The sequence below is a fragment of the Ambystoma mexicanum genome, chromosome 4q, assembly GCF_040938575.1.
Source record: "Ambystoma mexicanum isolate Mex_15411 chromosome 4q, UKY_AmexF1_1, whole genome shotgun sequence".
NCBI lineage: Eukaryota > Metazoa > Chordata > Amphibia > Caudata > Ambystomatidae > Ambystoma > Ambystoma mexicanum.
This window is the reverse complement of record NC_090928.1, coordinates 588,170,474-588,185,902: the sequence shown is the minus strand read 5'-3', so window position 1 is coordinate 588,185,902 and position 15,429 is coordinate 588,170,474.

The window sequence follows — 15,429 nt, the reverse complement described above, 5'->3', positions numbered from 1 at the left end:
GTCTACCGACTCGCGAGGCCCCCACCGGCTCCTTTCTAAACCCTCGGAGCGTGGTGAGTGTGCCCCCAGCAGCACCCTCCTGGTGTTTTTTTTCCCCCCAGCCCTATGACTGGTGGGCCCGTGCCCAGTAGCAGGCCTTTGCATCCCTCCCTCCCCGCACCCGTTCCTGGTTCCCCAGCCCGCCTCCCGACCCGCCCTCCCTCCCTCCCATTGGTGCATCCGAGTTTCGTGTCGAGTCTACCGACTCGCGAGGCCCCCACCGGCTCCTTCCTAAACCCTCGGAGCGCGGTGAGTGTGCCCCCAGCAGCACCCTCCTGGTGTTTTTTTTCCCCCCAGCCCTATGACTGGTGGGCCCGTGCCCAGTAGCAGGCCTTTGCATCCCTCCCTCCCCGCACCCGTTCCTGGTTCCCCAGCCCGCCTCCCGACCCGCCCTCCCTCCCATTGGTGCATCCGAGTTTCGTGTCGAGCTACCGACTCGCGAGGCCCCCACCGGCTCCTTTCTAAACCCTCGGAGCGCGGTGAGTGTGCCCCCAGCAGCACCCTCCTGGTGTTTTTTTTCCCCCCAGCCCTATGACTGGTGGGCCCGTGCCCAGTAGCAGGCCTTTGCATCCCTCCCTCCCCGCACCCGTTCCTGGTTCCCCAGCCCGCCTCCCGACCCGCCCTCCCTCCCTCCCATTGGTGCATCCGAGTTTCGTGTCGAGTCTACCGACTCGCGAGGCCCCCACCGGCTCCTTTCTAAACCCTCGGAGCGCGGTGAGTGTGCCCCCAGCAGCACCCTCCTGGTGTTTTTTTTTCCCCCCAGCCCTATGACTGGTGGGCCCGTGCCCAGTAGCAGGCCTTTGCATCCCTCCCTCCCCGCACCCGTTCCTGGTTCCCCAGCCCGCCTCCCGACCCGCCCTCCCTCCCTCCCATTGGTGCATCCGAGTTTCGTGTCGAGTCTACCGACTCGCGAGGCCCCCACCGGCTCCTTTCTAAACCCTCGGAGCGCGGTGAGTGTGCCCCCAGCAGCACCCTCCTGGTGTTTTTTTTCCCCCCAGCCCTATGACTGGTGGGCCCGTGCCCAGTAGCAGGCCTTTGCATCCCTCCCTCCCCGCACCCGTTCCTGGTTCCCCAGCCCGCCTCCCGACCCGCCCTCCCTCCCATTGGTGCATCCGAGTTTCGTGTCGAGTCTACCGACTCGCGAGGCCCCCACCGGCTCCTTTCTAAATCCTCGGAGCGCGGTGAGTGTGCCCCCAGCAGCACCCTCCTGGTGTTTTTTTCCCCCCAGCCCTATGACTGGTGGGCCCGTGCCCAGTAGCAGGCCTTTGCATCCCTCCCTCCCCGCACCCGTTCCTGGTTCCCCAGCCCGCCTCCCGACCCGCCCTCCCTCCCTCCCATTGGTGCATCCGAGTTTCGTGTCGAGTCTACCGACTCGCGAGGCCCCCACCGGCTCCTTTCTAAACCCTCGGAGCGCGGTGAGTGTGCCCCCAGCAGCACCCTCCTGGTGTTTTTTTTCCCCCCAGCCCTATGACTGGTGGGCCCGTGCCCAGTAGCAGGCCTTTGCATCCCTCCCTCCCCGCACCTGCTCCTGGTTCCCCAGCCCGCCCTCCCTCCCTCCCATTGGTGCATCCACTCTTCATCACCGGTCCTCCCAGGGCAGCCCTCTGCCCGGCAGCCCCCAGCGGCTAAGGGCCCCGAGGCCAAGGGCGACTCCAACAGAGGCGACTCCAGGAAGTGTCTGCAGGTGTCAGCAGGAGAAGCCAAGGAAGCCAGCAGCCAACAGACACCAACAAAAACCGTGAGTGTGGCATGGGTGGGGAATAGAGCAATCACTCTACTCCAGAAAACCCCTGCCACTCTATCTTACCTATCAATAACATAGAGTGCCATAATACTTGCATGTCCACTCTTTATAGAACTGTGAATGTTAGCATGTCCACTCTTAGACAGAAGCGCCAAATCTAGACAGAAATGTGATTGTTAGCATATACCACACTTAGATGGAATTTCAGAAATGTGACTGTTAGCATGTGCCACACTTAGATGGAATTTCAGAAATGTGACTGTTAGCATTTGCCACACCTAGATGGAATTCTCAAGCTAGGTTTGCGCTAAATCTAGGCAGTAATATGATTGTTGGCATGTGCCACACTTAGACGGAATTCTCAAACTTAGCCCGCGTTGCATCTAGATAGAAAATATGATTGTTAGCAAATACCACACCTAGATGGAATTTCAGAAATGTGATTGTTAGCATATGTGACTCTTAGCATGCACCTCACTTAGAATTATAAACCTGGCCAGCGCGGCATCTAGATAGAAATGTGACTGTTAGCATGTACCGGACCTAGATGGAATCCCACAATTGCAAGGACAGCAATGCCAACTAACCAACCAGCTAACAATTCCATCCATCTGCATACACCTCTCAAACTATAACCAAACACAACCACAAGCCTTAAACGCAGCAATCCGCACAAACTTCACAACAATGCAACAACAAAACAAACCACACATAGACTTGCACAACAGCACACGACGACTACGGACCATAAAACACCCCAAGCCCAGCCGACGGAACCACCGGGCTGAGGCTGCCAACAGCACATCACTGCTCTCTTGCACTTTTCCAGCTTATTCCTACTAACCCACCCCCTCTCCTCCCCTTTTCAGAGCCGCCAGAGCGCCAGGGGACCACTTCGGTGGTGATAGTGCGCGGTACAAATGACCTTTAACATTAACATTAACATTAACATTAACATTAACATTGTCTGCTCCCACAAAGCCCAATGCTAACTGCCATGGTGTTAGCTACTCTGCCACCTCCTGCTCCACTTCATCACAGTTGTCTACCATAAAACCTTATACACAAAAAGGGGCTTGTTGATGGACAGTATGTAGCTGCTTGGATGACTTTCCTTCACTAGAAAGTGAGGCGATCTAATGTCATGTGACAGTCATTTAATCAGTGCTTTGTCCACTTGCCCATATAATAACAGTGAAGTGAACTGTCCCACCTTCTGACCTGTCCAAGACCTTTCTCACGACTGGAATCACTGCATCATGCAACATAGGTATGGCACTACATAAAAGGCATCTCTGGCTGGGAATTTGCCAGCGAGCAGCATCAGCACTTGCCATTAGCTTTCTGAAACCTTTGTTTTCAAAAGAGGCGTACGGCAGAAGCTCTACTAACTATCGGCAATTTACCAATGAGCATCTCTTCTCATGGATGGTTATGATGATCTTTCTAACTGCGCTCAAATGTCTCCCTGATGCTGAGCTGGTGGATAGACATTGTTTCCCTCCTTCTACTTGTTTGGGAGCTGCTGATGGCAGTGGCAGACACACTACTTTGATGTGGGACTAACGCACCTCAGAATCATGGGCGTACTGTGGGGGGTTGGAGGGGGGCAGAGCCAGCTTGATGCTGAGTGTTTGTTGATTCCTAGGGCTATGATGTGTCATAGGTTGGGCCTACTCTTGTGCATGATGCCACTGCCTATGGCCCAGCACTCATGGCATGTTCAGATTGGTCCCTGCCTCACATGGGACACAGGCTTTCTGCATAGAGTTTAGGTGGCAAGATGCTGCTCTTGATCCTCTAAAAAGAAATTACAAATAGTACATATGCACTGTGGACTTGCACCATGTGTTGTTGACAGTTGGGCACAGGCAGAAGAAGAGGACACATGTTGCTCCACAAGGCACACATGTATGAATACATACCACTAGTTACTTTGAATGTCTGGTAGGTTTTGTCGGTGATTAAAATACACCACTGCCACCCCAAGATCACTGAGGGGCCTCAAAGATGGTGTAGACAGAACTAGTCATTCGTGGTGGTGTGTCTGCACTCTGTAGCCGTGTGGCAGTCGTGGTAGTAGTAGGTGCTCTTTAAGGCTGTGTTTGTTCTTCTAGACACCGCTAGGGTTGGGCTCAGTATCAGCGCTCATAGCAGTAAAAACCTCTGTCAGCATTCTCTCATAAGAAGAGTCTGTTCTGGTCATCATCACCCTCATCATCATCACTATCATTGGCATCAAAATAGGAGGCGAAAGATGTGGAAGGGCTGGATATTCAGTGGGTGTGCTAAGCAGAGAAGCATCCTGCTCTTCTAACTTTCACAATTGGCCATGGCTCTATGGCCCCTGGCCTACATCTGAGAGTTCCGAATCCAACTCCCCTTAAAAACATTGTCTCCTTCTGCCACAGATTCAGGGCCAGCCTCTTCGGTTGTCACCTTAACAGACGCCTGCAGTACTTACACGTGTACGCTGATCCGTTGTGACACGGGAGCATGGAACACATCCCCACTTGTGCCAGACTATGATCTTAGGGAAGCTGGGGTGTAATTATATTCTTTTGAGCACTGCGTAAAATCTCACCAAGTTCTTACCTGTAATATCAAATGTACAACATGCAATGATGTTTTGTTTTGAAGTCCAAAGAGCCATACCTAAACATTCAAGTAAAATGCTCCAGCTCCCAAGCAGCAACTGACACCTCAAGTTACCTTTTAAATGCTCCTTCTTTTTGTCTATCCCAATAAATATATGAAATGCCCTAGCCCAAAAAGCCCTACCTAGAAAAGAAAGCAAAATGCTTATGCTCTCACACAGCAACAGACACCAGTCCACACCACCCTCTTCCCGCACTGAAAGATTCACAGACTGCTCAAGAGCTCCAGCCGGCTTCCCTATCTATATCCAGGTGTATCTGCCTGTCCACACCCGTTCACCTGAATCTCTTAAAAGTTCGGTGAATCCTGAACATGGTAGAATTTGGGTGATTCAGGATTCAGACGCATAATTCCGTTCAGGCTTACTTGTCCATCCTTTGGCCATCTAGATTGTGACTTGTCAAGGATCCTATCATTATTAGAACAGGAGAAGTGACACATCACTGTTGCTCATTAACCCAAGAGCAGAGGCAGAATGCAGAGGGAGAGCTGATGGATACAAAACCTCAAACAGAGCATGAGAAAGTTACGTGCAGCAACTCGGCGCATAGCAGACGGGGCAATACATTGAAACCTTTCTCCAGATAATACACAGATGGTAACACGAGGACACATGCCACAAGTTATCTTTGCAGTTTTCAACTTGATGAACAAGATGCAGAGAGTTTCACTTTGCAGAAATATTGATTTCTGAAAAAAGGGGAAGTTTGAAAACCTTGTCCACCTTATCGACGCCAGTCCGAAAGTGGTAAATTATTGAACTATCATTGGGCCATTTTATCAGGTGATTAAGACATTCTTTGCAATATAGTTCCTGTAGCCCATTTATCATAGAATTGGGGTGCTATTTCAAAGGGTTGACCCTTATGCCATTTTCACGCATAGGAACTATCTGAGTCCCTCGCCATGTGTTTGAAACCATTCCTGAAATAGTCACTAGATTGAAAAGGAGAACTAAATGCAGTCTTATTCAGTGCTACCCAATGTGGTACCCGTACGCGTGACGTCACTTTGCCTGGCAACGGCGACTCAAATGCTAAACATGGTTTTATACTACGAGAGGTCGGTGAGGTCTTCTTCCTTCTGCACCGCCATACGGCACACAGTGGCAGGTGAGTAAACTTAATGAAAATCCACTGTATTCTTCCTAATACTTAAACAGCAACTATATGCTAAAATAGCAGTCTGTATGTACCCTAACACCTAGTCTCTTTGACCTTAGGTAGTAAGGATCACTTCAAGAAAGTCATCTAGATGACATCTTCATTCCAGGTAAGGTGCTAATCCATACTTTTTTGTATCACTTCAATGATGTAACTAAAAGTAAGACACTGACCTTTCATAGATTGTTTGATTAATGTGACTAAAAGAATTACACGTATGCGTTATATTATTTATGTACCAACATCTCATGTTATTCTTCAAATAGATTGAAAAGCACAGCACGCAGCCAGGTAAACACTCCGTATATTTTACTCAAACATGTTTACCTTTGGAAACTAGAGTGTATGAGGGATTCACAACTTGCATTATCTCTTATGTTTCCTTTACTTCCTTTATTTGGTATGAAAATACAAACCTTGCGATATGTACAATTTATATGTATTTGACAAATTCAAATGTCTGTATTCTGTATTCTTTAAAATTATTCTTGCTTTAGATGTATGGTGTCTAGCCCTGACGACGGAACAGGTTCTGGACTGCATTGGCATCCGCTGTTAAGATACACATCTGTGGATGCATACTGCCTAGCATACAAACATCTGGAAACCACTCTGATCAGAACAGTGATGCATCATTATTTTAGGAAATACACATGAGCAGAATCATGACAGTAAAAGTAAACATGTGCAACTTATTATAAGGGCATTCCGTGAGTGCACTACGAACTTGGATGCTTTCCTGGTTCTCTTTCTGTGATATTATATGCCTACGTGCCTAGGCTTAGTGGTACACTCCGAGACAACAGTTCAAAAATTCATACTATTAACGAATAGAACAACCATACAACATAAGTGGTGCCCACCCTCCTCACTCAATAACCTAATAAGCCTATTTTATGAGAGGCAAGAGTAACAGATACTTCATCCACTGCAAAACCTAGATCCTGATATCTGAGTAGGATTCCATCCTAAAAGTAGGCAAACTCTCAGATTTATTTTTTCACGAGGAAAACTTATGGTAAAATGTGAAAACCAAGCTTCCTTGGAGATGTTCATTTCCTGGGCAAGATTTCTTTCTCTTGGTCGTATTGAGACACTCTCCCAGAAGGTGAGCCGGCCTTTGTACTCTAGAACGAATTCTAAAGCTTCCCACAATCTTAATTTCCTGCTACCACTTCTTGCCATGGAAAAGAGCTTTACAGTTCATCCTCAATTCTCACATTTGTGTGAAACCCTTCGAGACGAGCACCCTGAGAATAGGATGTGTGAAGAGCACATTATACACAAGGTGTGATGTAAGCAAACTCACATAAGGTAATTATGAGCAAGCACTGGAATTGTTCTTAGAGCTTATCTTTTGGAAATATGAATGCATATCCTGTAGATAGTGTCAACAATACAACTATCATCTATTTACATCGTTTTTAGACAATCACGGTGGGTTGGCACAGAATGTTACCCTCTGAAGAAAGATTTAGAAGGTCAAAAATAACTGAAACTTGTTTGGGCTGAGGAGGATTAAACACATGAGAATGTCTCCTTATTTGGCCAAAGAATGGCCAAAATTGGGATTTCTACAGTACTTTGTAAGTATATTCAGTTCATGTGCAATAAGGTATGCAAGACAGAGAATCTATGTAGTGATTACGTCTCACGTGGAAGCCATCAGGCTGGTATTTTATAACCATGTACATTTGTGTGTACCATGCACATGTCACTTTCAAACACTGTTCTTGTTGTACACGCGCTTTATAAATATCCAATAAATAATAAACTACACAACAAAGAATTCAGTAATTTGCTTTGTATTGCGAAATATGTTTAAGAGGGTTGTGTCAAAGTGGGGGGTTGTACATTGTGTAATACAGGATCATGTATTACCATATTGTAAATGGGAAAAGCTGCTTTATATATCACTGGGATGTGCAAGGTCCAATCGCCTAAGAACTCGTGTTTCACGCTACCGACTCCAAGACCATGACAAGATTTGATGATAGCGCGTAATGTCCCCTATAGTAGCAGGGCCACGTGATCACTTTCAGGGCATTCAATAACCTTAAAAGAGTCAACCAATCTCCAATCTCTCAGATATAACAACATTAAATCTGTTTGACTCATTTTCTCAGCCGGTATAAAAGTCGGCTTTGCCGGTGTGTCTACAGGTTCCCATCTGTTACATGCCAATAGTCTTTATATGGCAGCAGGTTCTGATATGTTTTTAGCCACAGGGTGCTTGTGAGAGGGCCAAAGGGGCTTAATAAAGTGGTCATACCCAAAGCTTCATCCTCTACCACAACTGTGTACGCCAAATCCCTGATTGGCTCAAATTGTACATAACAATGGTCCTCCACAATTTTGATTACGTCGTCTTTTGCAATTTCATCACAGCCATCTAAACATTTCTCAAACTCAACAATTGAAGATGGAACATGTCTCCCCTCCAACGGAGCCAATTACAAAAGTTAACAAGGTGATGGGTTACCATAAGATAGAGGACATGGGCAAAGCAGGGCATGTGCATGGTTTTGCCACCTTCAGGGCAGCTACAACGTTAGATTCTATGCCAGCTGCACACAAATCCCATGTATAAACCATGAGGAGTGAGTCACTGTTCAAAAACAACCGTTACCTTCTCCCAGAGATCAACTCCCCTGTGAGACATGTTTTAAACTCTTCCAGACACAAGACTCCTGCTGGAAATTACATTTGTCAGCTGCTGTTCCTGAGCTGTGCTGAGGGGTCCTACAGGAAAAGATGACCCAGTGTCCAGTGATCGCCGTCAGCACTGGTCCACATGCCCATTGTTTGATACACTGCCTTACCCTCATAGTGCCCCAGTGCCATTCCACTTCGTCCACAACATGGTTATTGAGGTGTTGTTTTGAAGTTTATGTGACGTTGTGCTGACGCAGAATTTCACTCATAGAGGTGATCAGTGAGGCCAAGGAGCTATCAAAATTCAGTTTTCTTCAAATTGATAGGACAGTAAATCTATTACCAATATTACACCAAGGTTATCATTACATAGACATAGCTTTTTGTGTCTCTTGTCATGTTTTGTTACATGGTCAAATGCCTCAGTAATAGTGGGAAGTGCATTGAATGGGGAATAAGTTGTCTGTGTGTCGAATGACTCACTGGTAAGATAATTGAAGTAAAGAAGTATCTGCCGACAGATCAGGTAGGTTTCCAGTAAGATTGCTTTATTCCGTTACTTCAGTTACATATGATAGCTTGTAGGAAAACCACTGGCACCTACTACCCAAACAAGCTCTTTCTAACGGCCTGAGCGTGGAACCTTCACACACACAGAACATTCTCCCACTCACATCAAAACATTCTCTCTCACATCACCAGACTCATGCATACATCCCAAGCACTGTACAACACATCTCCTCTCCTTTGCAGACTACACAGCATACCATCCAGCACTACACAACAATGGTGTTATGACAGGGCTTCAGAAAATCAGCGAATTTGCAAGATTCGCTGATTTAGTGGTGTGGGATGGTGATTCAAATATCTCTATTACCTGCAGTTAAGGAGTGTTGACAGGCTTCTCTATCCCCCATTACCTTTGCGAAGCAAGCAGATGCTATCTCATGTGGGCCCATGGGTAATAGGTCCTTAAATGGGGACCTATCGTCCCTCACAAGCCAGTTTTATTGCGTATATGGCAGGTGGCAAGAATAGCTTATTGCTTTTCCAATGTAAAAGAACCTGTGGTTGAAGTGTAAGAAAAGAAGTAGTGGAACTATGTTCCATGCTGGCCTGCCCCTGCTCCCCACAAACCACATAACCATGCCCCCTCCCATGTGCAATCCAAACCCCCAAGCCCACGAGTGCCCTGTCACTCATGTTACCCAAGCCTACTAGTGTTCTGCCACCTGCTCTGACCCATGAAAGCCTTGCACCTTTCAGCCTCAAACACATGAACAACAGCCCTCCACCCCCTCTTTAGGAGCCTAATGACTACATGACCTGTGTTCTAGAACGTCCTGGCATCGATTTACTGTGATTAAACCGAAGCTAAAATGTTCGAAGGAGAAAAGATCAAATGTTATTTCACCGAAAATAACTTTCGTTTTTCTCACCCCTGAACATTTCAGACTATCCCCTTGCCCCCAACCCCCTTACTTACATTTGTGTGGCACACCTCCTTGTGTGCCGCCGTCCCCAGCATCCCTCTGCGATGCCGATTCCCTTCACTTGCGTGTATGGGAACCAGCGATGCAGGGTCCGCTTCTCCTTTTATACATTTATTTTTTACTTTATTGAGACAGGAGCTGGGGACACCTCCGCAAACCCCACTCACATTACAGTGAACAATGTTGTGGGGGACACCCTCGCGGCCCCTGCTGCCCTTCTTCACTGTAATGCAAACGAATGGCAGACTTGGCCGAAATTTCCGGCTGTACATCATTTCCGTACGGCTGAAATTCGGTCAACTATCCCATTTGTTTTTTCCCCAGTCTTTTTGGGTATTTCCCGGGCATCCCTTTCACCTCCAACAGCTCTCCTATCCTATTACAGCCAACCTCAGACTGCATAGGCTATCCATTAAGGGGTTTTCCTGGATACCTAGCAGTATACTGTTTTTCAGAAAGTGGATTTTCCACGCTATTTTGAGTTGACTGATAAGTGCACGTTTTTATTCATCAAATTAATTGTGGTGTGGGCTCATGGTCCCAGTCATGGTCAGCCGACACGTGTTTCGACCTTATGGGTCTTTATCAAGGCTAGTGGTGGTGGTATCTTGCCCCATGTGGGGTCCTGTGTTATTATTCGCGGTCAGTTGGCCAACAGACCGAGGACGTATCAACACCACACTATACTGAATACCAGGGCCTATAAGGAGCCCAGCTGTCACACACAGGACTGACCGCGAATAATAACCATAACTGGGACCATGAGCCCACATCAGAACTAATTTGATGAATAAAAACCTGCACTTATCACTAAACGCAAAATAGTGTGGAAAATGTACTTTCTGAAAAATAGTATACTGCGAGGTATCTAGCAAAAAAAACAACAACAAAGGAGGTGTGGGCTTCACTTCAAAACACATCCTGTGACCTTGCAATAATAATAAGGGCATCACAACAATAAACAGAGCTTAGCAAGGACGGTTCCAACCCCAGTCCATTTTGTATAGGCTATCCAGCCGGACCTCGCAACCACCACCACCCAAACACATTCCCCCTACCATGAGTCCACCTGCCAGCCCAACGCCTCTCACTCTTACTGCCCAGAACAAACCTCTGAACTGTGCCTTTATCAACATCAGATCCTTGGGCGCCCATATAGAAGCCTATTACCTCATCATTGACAACCAAATTGACCTACTAGCCATTGCAGAATCTTGACTACATAGTGCCACTGCCCCTGTGCCCAGCCTTGCCATTCCCCCCAACTACTCGATCCACAGAACGAAACGTTCCAACACCATCTGTGGTGGAGTCGCTGTCATCTACAAATCTGGCGTCCAGATCTGCACCCTTCCTCTGCCTCCCACTGAGGGATATGAAACGCTATTGCTTAAACTTAAGACTAACCCCAACATCTTTGACCATTCTCTTGCTCTACCGACAGCCCAATGCCTCCAACTCACCCAACTCTGAAATCCCCCGCATCATAACACCTTTCCACAAACCAGCCATCAAATGCATAATCTTAGGTGATTTCCATTTGGGTTTCAGTGATCCCAATGATTATAAAGCTACCATAGTGGTCCAAGCCCTCCACTTGATTTCCATTTGGGTTTCAGTGATCCCAATGATTATAAAGCTACAACTGTGGTCCAAGCCCTCCACGACATGAACTTTTCACAACTTGTCTCTGCCTCCACCCACATGAAATGGCATACCCTCGACTGGATACTAACAACTAACTCAACCATCAACATATCTCTCATCAGCCCAGTTGCTTGGTCTGATTACCATCTGATCAAATTTAAACTACATCACTCGATCCCCATGAACAACAACACCTGACCATCACCAACCGAAATCCTAGCGAGAAGCACTCGGATGCTCACTCATGAAAATCTCAAACCCACCTTAGTCACTCTCATTGAAACACAGCCTCCCAACTGCAAGAGCCCTGTGGCTCTCATTAACCACTACTATGCTAGCCTCCTAATCCTGCTAGATCAACATGCTCCCTTCAGAAACAAATCTCCGAGACCACTCAAACCCTCCAAAATGTGGTTCACAGATGAATTAGTCCTGCTCCGCAGGCAGAAAAAGAACCATTGAGCATCTACATAAGAAACACCCTACCCCCAAGAATGTCACCCTTCTCAACTCCATCTCAAAGACCTAAAACGCTACAAGTTGTGTGACTAAAGCTGCCTCCCATGACAACAGAATCAGCAGGGCTAGCTCCAGCATCAAGGAACCCTTCGCCATCTTGCGTGAACTAGAAAACCTGAGTGCACCAACCCCTTAGTTCAACGTGACAAAGCGTGGTGCACCACCCTACAAACTGCGCTAACTACCAAAATCAATATACTCTGTAACAAAATAACAACTAAGAAAGACTTACTAGCCGCCAAACCCACTCACCAGACCCTCACAGTACTGCCCAACTCTAGCCTTCCCACCTACCTTCCAGAGCCAATCCCTAGCTTCTGTAACAGCCTCTTTCTAAATCTACCTGCCTCTACTCTCCGCTCTCTGCAATTAATCCAGAACAGGACTGCGAGACTTGTCTTTGGCCTCAAGCCCTGGGACCATATCTCTCCAGCTTTGAAATCTCTCCATTGGCTCCCAGTGGATGCAAGGATTAAATTGAAAACCCTCTGCATTGTCCACAAGGTTTTCTGAGGCCTGGGTCCAAAATACCTTCTGCTATCTCTCCGCAAATGCATCCCGTCTCGAGCTCTTTGCTCCTCTACCTCTAACTCCCTCAGGGTCAGTCGTTTTTCCAAGAAATGAGCTGGGGGTAGATCTCTGTCTTTGGCTGGGGAGAACCATCTCCGGTTCCGGAAGCACCTCAAGACCTTCCTCTTTGTGTCTGCCTTCACCCCCCCTCTACTCTGCTGATCCGTCTCTCTCAGCACCGTGCACCTGGCCACCCTCTGTCTTCTGAGCAAGGTACCTGCTCACCCTGCCACCCTCCCGCACTGCCTCCAGGCCACCCCTTGCACTGGGGTCTGTATCTGTACCCCTACAGTCCCCCCTTCTTCCTGCACTTACCAGACATACCCTGTCTGCTGCCTTAAACCCAGCACTTGCCACTTGCTGGCTGCCCTACCCCTGTTTGTTTGCCTTTATTATTTATATATTTATTATTATTTATCTGTTTCTCCTTTGCTCTGCACTTTCCACTTCTCCCCCCTTCCAAGCACTTTCCCCCTCTCCCTCTCCCATTCACTTGAGCATTCTCAATGTCACTGGGCCTAGTAAGATGGCTGTTTTGTTCTCCCCTGTTCCTCTCCCTTGCCTTGTCGCACTCTGAAACACTTGTGTATGAGCGCAATAGAAATAAAATATCAATATCAATATCCTTTCACCATGTAAACCAAGCATCTGTGTTAAACACCACCAGGCCCTCAAACTCTCCAACTGCAAAGGAGATACCTGCCCGCTAACATCATAAAGCTCGGTGTCCCCAGCCTTACCCCCATCATCACTGAATTTGTTAACTCCTCATTCAACTTATGCAAAATACCCACTACTATTAAATCAGCATGGGTCACCTTCTTACTAAAAAAAACCTTCCTGGACCCGACACTACCTTCTGATTAAAGGCCTGTTATCACAGTACCCTTCCTGCTCAAAATCCTATAACTGTATTGCTTACTTACAATGCCAGCAATTCCTTGAACAGCACTCACTCCTTGGCGTAAGACAGACCCGAAACACAGTACTGAAGCGGCCCTTATCATTATTTGAGACACAGGAAATGGTGCCATCCTACTCTTCGTAGACCTCTACGCTGCATTTGATCTCATGGACCATGACCTACTCTGCCAAAACCTTCCCAGGATCTTACACTCCTCACTCGAGGCAGTCCGTTGGATCAAATCCTTCCTAAGAGTTCCTACCTCCAGAGTCTTCATAGACAACCACTTAGCCGACCCCATCCCTGTCCCTCTTGGTGTCCCGTAAAGGTCCTGCCTTTCTCCGACCATCTACAACACCTACATCAAACGTCTCTTTGATATACAGAATACCTTAGGTATTACCGACACAAACTTTGCGGACGACACGCAAATTCTCATTCCCCTTTCCGGCGACTACACCAATGACTCCAACACCATTAACGAAGCCTTCTGTACCATTCAGTCCTGGATGGCTACCCAAACCCTTTGCCTCAATGGCAAGAACACAGAGCTACTCATTGTAGGCTCACCCACTCACCTACAAATCCTCGACCCCTCCTACGCCTCCTTCCTCATTGACGGCTCTACCATTCCTGTCCTCAAACATGCCAAAACCCTGGGGGTCTACCTTGATGGAGAACTAACCATGACGAGGCATGTTAATGCTCTGGCAACTTCAACCTCCCACACCGCTAAACCTATCTCATTAAGCAGACAGTTCTTGAGCCCCAACAATTGCCTCACGCTCTAAAGAGCCGTCATCCTGAGCAAACTAGACTATTGTGATGCCCTATTCAAGGGCACATACACATCCAATTTAGCTAAGCTACAGCTGCTTCAAAACAAAGCCCTGCGGGCAGCTCTGGGCCTGTGCAAATCAGACCACATTTCTCCAACTCGCCGAGAGGTCCATTGCCTACCAATAAAAGCACTGATTGATTTCAAAACGTTGACAATAGCACACAGCTGTATCTACAATGAAGACCCCGTATATCTGAACCACTGTATCACAAAGAAACAGCATTGTCACTCACTCCGCTCCTCCAACCAGCTTACCTTAGCTGGCCCACGCTTTAAACTAGCCAGAGCAAAGGGTGTGAGTTTCAACACCACGGCCCTCATCCTGTGGAACTCCTTACCTCCACAATTAAGAAATGATCCCTCCTACTCAGCATTCAAGATACTGTTGAAAACGTTGTTATTCAATAAGTATGACTAACACTCTAAGCATGAACTGTATCCTACTTTGCCCTGACTACTTTTATTCAATGACCTGTAAAGCTTTACTCTGTTACTACTCTGTACAAACGCTGTGATACCTGTGGGTCTGGGCATTACACACATATTACAATAATAAATAAACAAACACACGTGTTGTTCGTGGAATGTTTAGTGTAGTGCACTGAGGTGCAAGTTTCAACTTCTTCCTACATTTTTAAACAAAACCATTCCGGAACAGTTTATTTTTAAAATAAAAGTATAGGAACAGTAAAACTTTTAGTTTTAAAAAGTTGAGGAACACCGGTCCCAATCTCTCCCACCCACTATGATCACTGAAAATAACTCCTTTTTTCGGAAGGCTGAGCTGTGAAACCTTACATTTCTTAAAACTGGTGGTTTACTCTGTGTACTTTGCAATGCATGCTATGTTCCTGCTCTTGACTAAGGAGCCCCTTGTGTGGATGTGACTGACTGCAAAAATATACTACCAGTAGTATGTGTTTTTTGGAGGCATTTTTGGAAAATACTTTACACTGGGGCACAGGGACTGTCTGAAGCTTGCTTCATGTGTACAGTGCTTGCACAAATAATTGCATGTGTTTTCTAATCTCCTGTCTTATTTATTTATTTATTCATATTTTTAAAGCGCACGCTCAGCCCGTGGGCATCGTGGCGCTGTTACATATAAGCAATTGGCTGGTTACAGAAGGAAGGTTGTTAAAGTTTACAGGCATTTTGAGTTACGGTATATGTTTTAGAAATATACGTTTACAAGG